The sequence below is a fragment of the Piliocolobus tephrosceles genome, chromosome 9 (genome assembly GCF_002776525.5).
Source record: "Piliocolobus tephrosceles isolate RC106 chromosome 9, ASM277652v3, whole genome shotgun sequence".
Classification (NCBI taxonomy): Eukaryota; Metazoa; Chordata; class Mammalia; order Primates; family Cercopithecidae; genus Piliocolobus; species Piliocolobus tephrosceles.
Window position 1 is genome coordinate 13,689,515 of NC_045442.1, and position 11,998 is coordinate 13,701,512.

The 11,998-nt window shown below is 37.9% G+C and overlaps 1 pseudogene; it reads left to right on the forward strand.

Moving 5' to 3' along the window:
• The first annotated feature begins 6,786 nt into the window (after nt 1-6,786).
• LOC111550736 lies at nt 6,787-7,441 on the forward strand (annotated as a pseudogene).
• Nucleotides 7,442-11,998: the final 4,557 nt, after the last annotated feature.

Here is an 11,998-nt window from a genome sequence, read left to right on the forward strand (position 1 = left end):
GACACAGGTTGGAGTGATGCATTTACAAACCAAGAGACACTAGGGATTGCCAGCAACTCTCAGAAGCTGGGAGAGAGAAATGAAACAGATTCTACCTCAGAGTCTCCAGAAGCAACCAACCCTACCATCACCTTGCTTTAAGACTCCTACCCGCTAGAACTGTGAGAGAATCCATTTCTGTTGTGGTAAGCTCCCAGTTTGTGGCATTTCATTACAGCAATCACAGCAGTTGTAGGAAACTAAGACGGAGGGCAGGACATCTCATCTAGTATAAATGTGCATGGCATAGGCTTTATTTTAAACTGTTTCTTTTCAAAAACTTTTCTTATCTAGCACATTTATACTAGATAAGGTGACCCTTTGTGATGGTTAATTTTATATATCAACCTGACTGGACTAAGAGATGCCCAGATAGCTGATAAAACATTATTTCTAGGTGTGTCTGTGAGGGTGTTTCCAGAAGAGACCTTTGAATCAGTAGACTGATTCAAAGTAAAGAAGACCACCGTCACCAATGTGGATGGCATCCTCCAGTTCACTGAGGGCCCAAATACAAGAAACTGGCAGTCAGAAGATGAATTTTCTCTCTCTCTGCTTGAGCTGGGATGTCCAATTTCTTCTGCCCTTGGACATCAGTGTTCCCAGTTCTTGGGCCTTTGGACTTGGACCAGGACTTACACCACTAGCTCTCCTGTCTCTCAGGTCTTTGGACTAAGACTGAATTACACCATGGAATCTCCTGGCTCTCCAGCTTGCAAATGGTAGAGCATGGGACTTCTTGGCCTCCATAATCATGTGAACCAACTTCCAATAGTACATATATATCTTCTAGTGCTTCTGTTTCTCTGGATTGCAGGTTGGTCAGGTGCCTACTGCAGTGGGAAGGGAGGCGGGGATACTATGAATGGCAGCCCCTAATACATGGGTGGAGGAGAAGAAAGAGCTGTGCCCCAGAGAAGGGAGAGGGACCTTCTTACTAGAAGAAGAACGTAAAGAGTGCTAGTACTCTTTACAAGCACAGGAGCAAGCATAGGAGCAACTGCGTCATTTCACACTGTCATCATCTGTGGCCAGATTTCTTAGAGATGGAGAGAGGGGAATATGGTTTTGGGTGGCAGGAAATGTTTATTCCTTCTTCTGAAGATATTGCAGATTCCTTCATCCAAAGCTAGGAATTTATAAGCCACTGCAGTTTGAACAGTTTTAGTCTTCAAGGATTGAAGTAGCTTGATTTGGTTTGACACTCAGGAGGTTCATGGATTCACTCTGTGGTGCAATTCTGCTGTAAGAAATGTTTTATTAATTACACCAAGATAATAACAACTTAAAAGTAAAGTTCCTGTGAACTGAAATATTCTATTTCAGTTACCTATCAGAGTTGACCCTTTATCTCAGCAATAAAATTGAAATTATGCATCAAATATGATAAAAATCTATTCCAAGGAATTAAAATTAGTTATCATTAAGGTACTTTAAAACTATTTTTAATTGCTAACATGCTGATATTAAATGGAAAGTTAGAAGATGAAAAAGTGTTACTTATACAGAGTAATCTTCAAGCAGACACCATTAGATGGCCTCGTGCTTAAAGATTCTATTTCAAGGTAAGCCCTACTGCAGTTAGAATCCTAATGAACCACACAGACAGAATCCTTTAACAGCTTGGACAGTCAGGAATCTTCTCCACAACATATATTCACTTTCAATATGCACGCCTTGCACGTGGACAGCGAAGGTAAAGGAATCAGCCTCATGAATATGCATTCAAACCAGTCAGCCAAGAAAGAATCTACTGAGACCTCACTCATCATAGCCAAAGTGCTGCTTTAGACACTCTATGTATATCAACTAAGTTAAATCTCACAATACGCTTATGGGTTGGGTACTACTATTATCCCCATTTGACAGAAGCGAACTAAGAAACAGAGAGGTTATGATACTTGCCCAGATCACACAGCCAAGACAGTGGCGGAGCACCAGGGTTCTAACTTAGACTGCCTGGTTCTAGAGTCTGTGATCTTAACCTGCCTGGGACAAGAGGCTCTGACAAAGATCCCTAGAGGTTCTTAAAATACCTCTGCTGAGATAAAACCTTTCCAGGTGAAGCTTTAGTCAACAGTGCTTGATAGCAGAAAGTGAAATGGTAAGTACAGAAATCAGTTCTATCCATGGAAATGTATGACAAAACCACTCAGGTGAATAGGTGCAAACCCCTGTAAACCAGGGTGACCAACTCATCCTGGCCTTTCCAGACATTCCCTAGTTTTCACACTAAAGTGCCGAGTCCAGGGACCCTGTGAGTCCTGGGCAGACAGAATGCTTGGTCACCTTACTTGTAAAATTCTAAAAGGAGAAGGAAAGCTTTTCAAAAAGAAACAGTTTACAACAAAGCCTATGCCATGCACATTTATACTAGCTAAGGTGACCCCTTGTGATTGTTAATTTTATGCACCAACCTGACTGGATTAAGAGATGCCCAGATAGCTGATAAAACATTATTTCTAAGTATGTCTGTCAGGGTGTTTCCAGAAGAGACTTTAGAATCAGTAAAGAAGACCGCCGTCACCAATGTGGATGGCATCCTCCAATCCATTGAGGGCCCAAATAGAACAAAAAGGCAGTCAAAAGATGAATTTTCTCTCTCTCTCTCTGCTTAAACTGGGATGTCCAATTTCTTCTGCCCTTGGACATCAGTGCTCCCAGTTCTTGGGCCTTTGGACTTGCACCAGAACTTACACCACCAGCTCCCCTGTCTCTTAGGCCTTTGGCCTCATACTGAATTATACCACTGGATTGCCTGGTTCTCCAGCTTGCAGATGGCAGATCACGGAACTTCTTGGCCTCCATAATCACATGAACCAAATCCTAGAATACATATATATCTCCTAGTGGTTCTGTTTCTCTGAAGAAACTGCCTAATACACCTCAAAAAGTCTAAAACCATTGATACCACTGAACCTGGGCTTCTCTGGACACTGCCACATCGAGGCTGTGGTACCTTAGGAGAATCACCTCGTCACTCCAGGCCTTAGGAGGATCACCTCATCTTGTTGGGCCCTAGTTTTCCTACCTGTAAAATTAAAGGTTTGAAGTTAAGGCCAATTTCAGTGCTAATAACCCATCTATTATTGAGTTAATATCAGTGTTAGAGGAGAGCTCCTGACCAAACACACACACACACACACACCCTATACAAAGTTTTCTTATTTAGGGGAAAAACTCATACTGCACATTATTTTTCACTTGAGAGATTCATTATTTGAGGTATACTCTAGCATAAATTTAGTACTCAGGGATTTTTTTTAATGATGATTTTTCTAGATTGTTAACATGTTTCCTATTTTTACTATAGCCAGTCTTATTTTCATAATTAAGGGTGGGGGTGGGGAGATGCTTTCAGAATAAACGATGTGATAAACATCACAAGATGCTCTTCATGAATGGTAGCTCCTATCTCCCAGACATGTACCTTGAGAAGGCTGAACAAGCTAGGTCAGGAGAGCAGCAACCACTAGGAGCTCTCCGCTCCAAATAACAAGGCCCCTTGTTGATTGGGCTACCATGTTGCCATTTGAAGACAAGGGTAGAATTTGTGCAGTGGATTGATTATTAAAGAAATGTGGTTAGAACAATTCTAGTCAACAAAACTCCACCGAGCATACAGGCCACAGAGAGCTGTGGCTGGACAAATCTAACTGAAATATAAGCAACTCAACTTCAATAAGTATAAGAAAATGGTTGTGTTGGCCACACGCAGAGGCTCATGCCTGTGATCCCAGCACTTTGGGAGGCCCAGGTGGGTGGATCACCTGAGGTCAGGAGTTCGAGACCAGCCTGCCCAACATGGTGAAACCTCATCTCTATTAAAAGTATGAAAAAAAAAAAAATAGCTGGGCCTGGTGGCATCCACCTGTAATCCCAGCTACTCGGGAGGCTGAAAGGCAGGAGAATCACTTAAAACTGGGAGACGGAAGTTGCAGTGAGCTGAGATCGTGCCACTATCCTCCAGCCTGGGTGATAGAGCAAAACTCTGTCAAAAAAAAAAAAAAAAAAAAAAGGTTGTGAACTATTTTCTACGTTGATGTTGGGGAAAGGGACAGCCTAGGCACAGATAATTTGCCAGGTAGTACATCATGTGACCCACTCACCTTTCCTCTGTGCCCAACTATGATTACCCTCTCACTCTTTGTTTCCAAAGGAATGCAGAGCCAATTTTTTTAATCATGTCTTTATTTCCTGGGATAGAGGATATGCTCTAGAGAAGAGATTAAGACTATGAACACTGATGCCCTTCTGACCTGACTCAGCCTTGTACTTCGCTCTTGAATTCAACCTACTTATATAGATGGCAGGTGGTAAATAAAGACAAAATTATGTTGTCTACCCACTGAGATGGGATGCATCTCAGGTAAGGGACTCATATCCAAGATCACGCTGTCAATCAAAGACAGAAAAATTAGATCCTAAACTTCCAGTAAACAGAGCAACAAGTATTTTTACTTTTCATATCAGCAAGAGGGTTATCTCATCTTTAGCTGGTAAGAACTTGTTCTGCAGAGAGATTGCAATGTAACACCTAGCGTGACTTCTCTGATGGGCAACATGTACAAACTTTCTGTCATTTCCTATCTACAAGATCAGAATAAGTGTCCAAGGTTTGGTTTATTTTAGGTGTCCCTAAATACAGAGGTACCCCTGAGTTAGGGTGACACAGAGCATTCTAGAAGCAACTTTATAGAAAACCTTAATTGCAGGCTTAATCCCAAAATAGAAATTCTCTTCACTGCAAATTGTCAGTGTGATTTGGCACGTCCCAAAATACATACTTGGGTGCCATTGGTCATCCTTTCATTAGAGTTTTATTTCTGAGCTGCCTGAAGCTTTTTATTCTCTTATCTTCCTAAACTTCAGTCATTTAAAATAGTGTGACAGTTATGAAACAATAAATGTAGACATCAGTGAAAATGGCATACTGTCCAGAATTAAACACACATAAATGATCAGTTGGGTTTTAACAAAGGTGCCAGGGCAATGGATTAAAAAAATCTTTTTAACAAATGGCCCTGGGGCAATTGGTCATCCACATGCAAAAAAGAAAAGAACAACTCAAAATGCATTATAGACCTAAATATGAGGGCTAGTACTATAAAATTTCTGGAATACACGGGAGAAAATCTTAATGACTTTGGGTTAGGCAAAGATTTCTTCAGTAAGACACAAAAAGCAGGAACTATTTTTGTAATTGATAAATTGGACTCCATCAAAAATATAAACATTTTACTCTTCAAAAAATCCTTTTTGCAAAAATATTTGCAAAACTTACATCTATCCAAAGTACATAAAAAATGCTTACAGTTCAATAATAAGACAAATAGGAAAAATATTTGAACAGACATTTTGCCAAAGAAGACATGGATGGCAAATAAGCACAAGAAAAAAATGCTCTTTATCATTAGTCATCAAGGAAATACAAATAAAAATCACAATGAAACACCAGGATGCACCCACTAGAATGGCTAAAATTAAAAAGACTGCAAATAACAAGTGATGGCAAAGATGTAGAGGAAGGAAATCCTAGCCAGCGCAATCAAGCAAGAGAAAGAAATAAAGGGCCTCCAAATTCTAAAAGAGGAAGTCAAACTATCTACGTTTTCCAATGATATAATCATATACCTAAAAAACCCTAAAGTCTCCTCCAAAAGACTTCTAGATTTAATAAATGAATTCAGTAAAGTCTCAGGTTACAAAATCAGTGTACACAAGTCAGTAGCACTACTATATACTGACAACAATCAAGCTGAGACTCAAATCAAGAACTCAATTCCCTTTACAATAGCTGCAAAAAATAAAATAAAATACCTGGGAATATACTTAACCAAGGAGGTGAAAGATCTATACAAGGAGAACTACAAAACACTGCTGAAAGAAAGCACAGTGACACAAATGGAAATACATGTCACGCTTATGGACTGGAAGAATTAATATCATAAAAACAACCATACTTCCCAAAGCAATCTACAGATTCAATGCAATTTCTATCAAAATACCAACATCATTGTTCACAGAATTAGAAAAAAATTCTAAAATTCATATAGAACCCAAAAACTGCCTAAATAGCCAAAGCAATCCTAAGCAAAAAGAACAAATCTGGAGGCAACACATTATCCAACTTCAAATTATACTACAAGGCTGTAGTAGCCAAAACAGCATGGTACTGGCACAAAAGTATACACATAGGCCAAAGGAACAGTGCACAGAACCCAGAAACAAAGTCAGATACTTACAACCAACTGATCTGCAACAAAGTACACAAAAACATAAATTAGGGAAAGGAAACCCTGTTCAGTAAATGGTGCTGGAAACTGGATAGCCATATGTAGAAGAATGAAACTGGATTCCTATCTCTCACCATATATAAAAATCATCTCAAGATGGATTAAAGACTTAAATCTAAGACCTGAAATTATAAAAATCCTAGAAGAAAACCTAGAAAAAACTCTTCTAGACATTGGCCTAGGCAAAGAATTTATGACTCAGACCCCAAAAGCAAATGCAACAAAAGCAAAAATAAATAAATGGGACCTGATTAAAAAGCTTCTGTACAACAAAATAAATAATCAGCAGAGTAAACAGGCAACCCACAGAATGGTAGAAAATATTTGCAAACTATGCATCCAACAGTATTTTGACTAATCTCCATAATCTGCAAGGAACTCAAATCAGCAAGGAGAAAAATAAATAATCCCGTCAAAAAGCGGGCAAAGGGTTCTGCATTCCCTGCGCAAAATGCCCAGCAAAGCCACAGAAACCATCCCTGCTATGGAACAGGAGGTGCCGCAGCTCCAGGCTGACAGAGGGTCTGTAACAGAATCTGACAGTGATGAATCAGTACCAGAGCCTGAGGAACAGGATTCCACACAGACAACCACACAACAAGCCCAGCTGGCAGCAGCAGTTGAAATTAATGAAGAACCAGTCAGTAAAGCAAAACAGAGTCAGAGTGAAAAGAAAGCACAGAAGGCTATGTCCAAACTGAATCTTTGACAGGTTACAGGGGTTACTAGAGTCACTATCTGGAAATCTAAGAATATCCTCTCTTTGTCATCACAAAACCAGATGTCTATAAGAGCCCTGCTTTGGATACCTACATAGTTTTCAGGGGGAACCAAAAATGAAGATTTATCTCAGCGAGCACAGCTAGCAGCTGCTGAGAAATTCAAAGTTCATGGTAAAGCTATCTCAAACATTTAAGAAAAAACCAGACTCCAACTGTACAAGAGGACAGTTAAGAGGAAGAAGTTGATAAAACAGGTGTGGAAGTTAAGGGCATGGAACTGGTCATGCCCTTGTCAAAGCAAATATGTCGAAAGCAAAGGCAGTCCAAGCCCTGAAGAACAATGGTAATGATGTTGTAAATGCTATTATGGAATTAACGAAGTAACCAACTGAAAACAACTTGTTCAGTGTTTCCAAGAAGTAACTGCAGCTTGATTTGAAATTTGTACTGTTTCTAGAAGAGCAATAACAATCACTGCAGTCTGGCTCTCTAGGAAGCCCTATCCCTAGGCAAAGGGAGAATGCACCACATCAAGGGATCAATCACCCTGTGGTACAAAAGAATCTGAACAGCAACCCTTGAGTTCCAGATTTTTCCACTGAAATAGCCTACCCAAATGAGAAGGAATCAGAAAAGTAATTCTGGTGATGTGACAAAATGAGGTTCTAGAACATCCCCAAAAGACCACACTATCTCCCCAGTAATAGAACCAAACCAAGAAAAAAATCTCTGAATTGCCGGATAAAGAATTCAGAAGGTTGATTATTAAGCTACTCAAGGAGACACCACAGAAAGGTAAAAACCAACTTAAAGAAATATAAAAACCAATTCAGGATATGGATGAACATGTTTCCAGAGAAACAGATGTCATAAAGAAAAAACAATCACAACTTCTGGAAATAAAAGATACACTTAAGAAATACTGCAAAGTGTCAACAATAGACTATAACAAGTAGAAGGAAAAACTTCAGAGCTCAAAGATAAGGCTTTCAAATTAACCTGATCAGACAGAGACAAAGAAAAAAGAATTTTTGAAAATGAACAAAGACTCCAAGAAATTTTGGATTATGTTAAATGACCAAACCTAAGAATAATTGGTGTTCCTGAGGAAGAGGAGAAATCTAAAAGTTTGGATAACATATTTGAGGGAATAATTGAAAAAAGAAAAAAGAAAAAAACTTCCCTGGCCTCACTAGAGATCTAGACATCCCAATACAAGAAACTCAAAAAAAAAAAAAAAAAAACACCTGGGAAATTCATCACAAAAAGATCATCACCTAGTCACATAGTCATCAGGTTATCTAAAGTCAAGACAGAGAAAAGAATCAACAGCTGTGAGGCAAAAGTATTAGGTAACCTATAAAGGAAGACCTATCAGATTAACAGCAGATTTCTCACCGGAAACCTTAGAAGCCAGAAAGGATTGGGGTCCTATCTTTAGCCCCCTCAAACAAAATAATTGCCAGCCAAGAATTTTGTATCCAGCAAAACTAAGCTTCATAAATGAAGGAGAGAAAAAGCCTTTCTCAGACAAACAAATGCTGAGTGAATTTACCACTACCAAGCCAGCATTATAAGAAATGCTAAAAGGAGTTCTAAATCTTCGAACAAAACCTTGAAATATACCAAATAGAACCTCCCTAAAGCATAAATCTCACAGGCACTATAAAACAATAACACAATGAAAAAAAGGTGTTCAGGCAGCAACCAGCACAATAAATGAAACAGCACCTCACATCTGAATACTAACGTTCAACGTAAATGACCTAAATACCCCACTTAAAAGATACAAAATGGCAGAATGGATAAAAATCCACCAACCAAGTATCTGCTGCCTTCAAGAGACTCACTTAACACATAAGGACTCACATAAATTTAAGGTAAAGAGGTGGAAAAAGATGTTCCATGCAAATGGAAACCAAAAGCAAAAAGGAGTAGCTATTTTTATATCAGACAAAACAAACTTTAAAGCAAAAACAGTTTAAAAAGACAAAGAGGGAGATTGTATAATTATAAAAGGATCAGTCTAACAGAAAACTATCACAATCGTAAATATATATACACCTAACACTGGAGCTCCCATATTTATAAAACAATTATTACTAGATCTAAGAAATTAGATAGATGGCAACGCAATAACAGTGGGGGGCTTCAGTACTCCACTGACAGCACTAGACAGGTCATCAAGACAGAAAGTCAACAAAAAATAATGAATTTAAACTGTACCTTAGAACAAATGGACTTAACAGATATTTACAGAACATTCTACCCAACAACTGCAGAATGTACATTCTTTTCTTCAGCACATAGAACATTCTCCAAAATAGACTATATGATAGACCAGAAAACAAGCCTCAGCAAATTTAAGAAAATCAAAATTATATAAAGTACCCTCTCAGAACAGTGGAATAAACCCAGAAATTAACTCCAAAAAGAACCCTCAAAACTATAAAAATACATTGAAATTAAATAATCTACTCCTGAACAATCTTTGGATCAATAATGAAATCAAGATGGAAATTTAAAAATTATTTGAATTGAATGATAATAGTGACACAACTTATCAAAACCTCTGGGATACAGCAAAAGTGGTGCTAAGAAGAAAGTTCATAGCATTAAATGCCTACATGAGAAGTCTGAAAGAGCACAAATAGATAATATGATGTCACATCTCAAGGAACTAGAGAAACGAGAACAAATCAAACTCAAACCCAGCAGAAGAAAAGAAATAAAGAGCAGAACTAAACGAAATTGAAAAAAAAATACAAAAGATAATTGAAGCAAAAAGCTGGTTCTTTGAAAAGATAAACAAAGTTGATAGACAATTAGCGAGATTAACCAAGAAATAAAAAGAGAAGATCCAAATAAGCTTAATTAGAAACAAAACAGTAGATATTACAACCTATATCACAGAAATACAAAAGATCATTTAAGGCTACAATGAATACTTTTACATGCACAAACCAGAAAATCTAGAGGAGATGGGTAAATTCCTGGAAATACACAAACCTCCTAGATTAAATCAGAAAGAAATAGAAACTCTGAACAGACCAATAACAAGTAGCGAATTGAAACAGTAATTAAATAATTGCCAACAAAAAAAAAGTCCAGCACCAAATTCTATCAGGCGTTCAAAGAACAGGTACCAATCTTGCCAGAACTATTCCAAAAGATACAGAAAGAAGGAATCCTCTGTAAGTCATTCTATGAAACCAGTATTACCCTAATACCAAAACCAGGACAAGACATAACAAAAAAGGAAACTCCAGACAAATATTCCTGATGAACATAGATGCAAAACTCCTCAACAAAATATCAGCTAGCCAAATTCAACAACATATCAAAACAATAATCCACCATGATCAAGTGGATTTCATACCAAGGATGTAGGGATGGTTTAATATACAAAAGTCAATAAATGTGACACACCACATAAACAGAATTAAAAACAAAAATCACATGATCATCTCAATAGATGCAGAAAAAGCACTGGACAAATCCAGCATCTCTTTATTAATATATTAAAACTCTGAGCAAAGTCAGCACAGAATAAAATACCTCAAGCTAAAAAAGCCATCTATGGCAAACCCACAGTCAACATTTTACTGATGAGGAAAGAGCTGAAAGCATTTCCCCTGAGAACTGGAACAAGACAAGGATGCCCACTTTCACCGCTGTTATTCACCATTGTAGTGGAATTCCTAGCCAGAGCAATCAGACAAGAGAAAGAAATAAAGGGCATCCAAATTGGTAAAGAGGAAGTCAAACTGTCGCTGTTCACCAATGATATGATCATATACATAGAAAACCCTAAAGACTCATCCAGAAAGCTCCTAGACCTGATAAATGAATTTAGTAAAGTGTCAGGATACAAAATGTACATAAATCAGTAGCACTGCTATACACCAACAATGATCAAGCTGAGAATAAAATCAAGAACTCAATCCCTTTTACAACAGCTCCATAAAAAATAAAATACTTAGGAATATACCTAACCAAGGAGGTAAAAGACCTCTACAAGGAAAACTACAAAACGCTGCTGAAAGAAATCACAGACGACACAAACAAATGGAAATACATCCCATGCTTGGGGATGGGTAAAATCAATGTTGTGAAAATGATGATACTGTCAAAAGCAATCTACAAATTGAATGCAATTCCCATCAAAACACCACCATCATTCTTCACAGAACCAGAAAAAACAATCCTAAAATTCACATGGAACCATAAGAGAGCCCACACAGTCAAAGCAGGACTATGCAAAAAGAACAAATCTGGAGGCCTTACGTTACCCAACTTCAAACTATACCACAAGTTACCAAAACAGCATGGTTCTGGTATAAAAATAGGCATGTAGACCAGTCGAACAGAATAGAGAACCCAGAAATAAAACCAAATATTTACGGCCAACTGATCTTTGACAAAGCAAACAAAAACATAAAGTGGGGAAAGGACACCCTATTCAACACATGGTGCTAGGATAATTGGCAAGTCACATGTAGGAGAATGAAACTGGATCTTCATCTCTCACCTTACACAAAAATCAACCCAAGATGGATCAAAGACTTAAATCTAAAACCTGAAACTATAAAATTTCTGGACGATAACATCAGAAAAACCCTTCTAGACATTGGCTTAGGCAAAGATTTCATGACCAAGAACCCAAAGCAAATACAACAAAAACAAAGATAAATATGTGGGACTTAATTAAAGAGCTTTTGCACAGCGAAAGGAACAGTCAGCAGAGTAAACAACAACCCACAGAGTGAGAGAAAATATTTGCAAACTATGCATCCGACAAAGGACTAATATCCAGAATCTACAAGGAGCTCAAACAAATCAGCAAGAAAAAAAACAAATAATCCTATCAAAAAGTAGCCTAAAGACATGAATAAACAAGTCTCAAAAGAACATATACAAGCAGCCAACAAACATATGAAA